Genomic DNA, 3,057 nt, shown 5'->3' with positions numbered 1-3,057 from the left:
TGTGTTCTATTGTTTTTCTTTTGCTATCAAGGGTGCCAACTCAAGTCTCTCATAAGGAGGCATTTTCCCCTCGTTTTGCCAATGGTCGTTGGCCACAGGTTGAAAGAAAAAAGAATGGCTGGACTATGTTTCAAGTTCAGGTTTGGCAAATATAGCACTTCCATATGGTCTAGTGTGGGAACGCTCCCCTCCAGGTCACTAGCTGATGTCTGTTCTTCAGTGCAGAGTACACTCTCCTGGCATAGTGAGAGCGACTCCTGACGGGGAGGGGTGACTCACCCATTCTGCCTATTTTCCCTTAGAGTTAGAGCGTAACTTCAAAGGATTTCTCCGGCTTATCCTGAGTGGCCATGAGGTAACTAGTGTCCCATCTGAATTCTGTCAACAATCTGTAAGCTTGTTAAGGTTCATAAAAGGGAGTTCTCAGGGCCTTGCCTAAGGAATTCCGCTGGCGGACATCTACATGTCCACTGACTTCTTGCTTCTCTCTAAGGTTAATTGCTTTCTCTTTGTTCTGTGATCACCTAAACCTTTAGCCTTTTCGTTTCGTGATCACTGCAGTCTAGGATGTCTCTCAGGCATGAGACGTTTCAGCAGATGCAGAAGCCACTTTGTTTTATATGCCGTCACTCCAAGAGTTCATGTGCTTGCATTTGATGGCTCACTGAGCTTTCTAATGCAAAGTGCACATCTCTGACGTTCTGCAGGGAGAAAAGAAGACAAAATTGCAATGGTCAGAACACTGATTTTTTTCCAGGAATAAGTACTTTTGCACTGAAATACTTCTGCTGCAAGTTCACAAAAGCATTAAAGGCAACACACCTGCATTGTTAAGAGTTTGCATTTGGCAACACAGCTCTAAGCAGAAAAACACACTGGAGGCACTAGAACCCTAACATTTTCATCCATGAAAAATCAGTCAAGATTATTAGAATGAGATATGTAGAATAGAAATTTAAAATCTGGCACAGAAGATCTTTCTTCTTTACATAAGGAAAAAACTGTCAGATGAGAATAGTGTAAATGTGGGAAAATGCACCTTTATTTTGGCCATTTGACAATCCTGAATCAACTGTATGCTTTGATCTTAACTCCCGAAACTCTCTCATTCACTCTTTTTGACTGCTGCTTTTATTTTTTTTTATTCTGAAGTAACCTAAGTGATGCCGTGTACGCTCTCCTAGTCTTTGATCCTTACATGGATGAACACGAGTTTTCACCTATTCATAACCATGTTCTCAACCACTGTGTTACAGTTCTCAACATCAGGTGGAGAACTTTCAAAAAGAATTTACAATGTCATAACATTGTCCAATCCTACGTTTCTTTATCTCTGTAAAGGCGGCTCAGATGCATCCTTTCTCTGAACCTGAAAAGTCGCTTGCACTCTTAGAGAGGCATTTGGCAGGCACATCTGGTTTGCTATGAACGGAAAAGGCCTGGCGACACACGTCCCTTAATAGCTCCTGGACAGACTGTGAAGACAGTCCAATTCCAACCAGCTTTTAATGACGTACTGTGCAAGAACAGATTTACCTTTGCCACTGTTTTAATGATACTTTGCCCACTACTGATTTTGTTTTAATTTTTTTAAAAAATGCTGTACATCTGTTTATTTTACGTGCCTTAAATAAGTTTCTTTAAAATGAAGAAGAAAAGAAATACTCCCTTCTAAGGTTTACCTGACTTATTCAACAGTTTTCAGTCAAGAGTTTTCATTTCAACCAGACAATCATAGCATTTGGCATCCCATTTCTGCCATGTTTCTTCCATGCTACCCATTATGCTCATTCAACCATTGGCGCACAGACGTACTTCAAAAGTCTGAAAACACAATGCACACCAAATAAACCAAAATGACAATGCAGCAGCTGTCAAGACATAACATGCAAAACAATAAGTACACTCTTAACATAACCTATATCTTCATGTATTGCTTCATATGGACAATATGAAATAGGGGGAAAATGTACCTCTTAACACCTTAAACTGAAAAGGAAAGCAGTCAAAAACTGTGCAATCTTTTCCTTATCATACCTTAGATGAAGGGGTTTGATCCCCTCCAGACACTTAAGATCAAAAAGCCCTGCGGAAATGATCAGTTTAGAAGAGACTCTACAAGGGTGACTCCCGCCCCCAATGCACCCCCCAAGCAAGCTGGGACCTTTGAAGGGAAAAAGAGAGACAGACAGAAAGAGGTGGCAGTCAACAAGGCAGCCCCTGGGCTGGCATTTTCTTCCACCCCCCTCCCCACTCCTGGTCTTTGCAAACTGCGGACTGCTCCGACACTAGGGTAATGAAACAAGAACCTGCACTGACTGGGGCCAAGAGCCCAGCCCTCGGTCCAAAGGGTCACCACCCTCTCCCGCCAGGCGCAGCGACCTACCTGCCTTGCCTGGCCAGCTGCCGATGCCCCTTCCACCAGAGCACGCCAGGCCGGAGGATGCCGGAGGGTTGCTCGGCAACGGGCTTGGGCCCTGCCTCAGGGCGGAGCAGCGCCGGCCTTCGTGGGAATCCTCCCAGGGCGATTTGGGTGGTGAGAGAGCGGAGGACGAGGCTTTCCCTTCGCTGGGCGGGGCTTGCAGGCCCTTCACGAAAGAGGCTGTGGGGCAGAGAAGGGCCCTGGCCTCCGCCTTGGGGGGACACATCCAGTTGCCATAGGCAGCAGCTCTGGTAAAGCGCCCTGTCCACGCCTCACTCTACCTTGGAGGAGGAAAGGCAGACAGAGAAAGAGAGACACCATCAAACTTGAGAACCAGGGAAGGCATGGCTAGAGAAAGAGAGAGAGAACTGCTCTGCTGCCTACCTACAGCTCAGACTAAGCCTTGCATGCAGAGAGAGTCAAAGGCCCTTTTATTGCACCGGCTAGGAATGCCCCCAATGGATGGGAGGCAAAAGCAAGGCCATCAAAAGGGCCCACCTGAAATAAAGGAAGCTGAACAAGTCTTCTGCCTAATCAATACTCAAAGACCTAACAGCAAAGTCAACACTGTTCGGGGGAAATGCATTCCCCTGAATAACCAAGCAAAGGTAAACCAGTTGAAAGGAACTGCTGAC

The 3,057-nt window shown here is 45.7% G+C and overlaps 1 long non-coding RNA gene across 1 annotated transcript; it reads right to left on the bottom strand.

Annotated features, from left to right (window-relative positions):
* Positions 1-268: 268 nt before the first annotated feature.
* On the bottom strand, positions 269-2,525 carry LOC144586411 (uncharacterized). Its single transcript, XR_013541226.1, has 3 exons — positions 2,387-2,525; positions 1,683-1,824; positions 269-701 (listed from the first exon to the last, which is right to left on the bottom strand). It is a non-coding gene; the product is annotated as an uncharacterized LOC144586411 (long non-coding RNA).
* Positions 2,526-3,057: the final 532 nt, after the last annotated feature.

Source organism: Pogona vitticeps, chromosome 2, assembly GCF_051106095.1.
Source record: "Pogona vitticeps strain Pit_001003342236 chromosome 2, PviZW2.1, whole genome shotgun sequence".
NCBI lineage: Eukaryota > Metazoa > Chordata > Lepidosauria > Squamata > Agamidae > Pogona > Pogona vitticeps.
The sequence above is the reverse complement of the archived record's forward strand: the minus strand, read 5'-3'. Positions and strand labels throughout refer to the sequence as shown.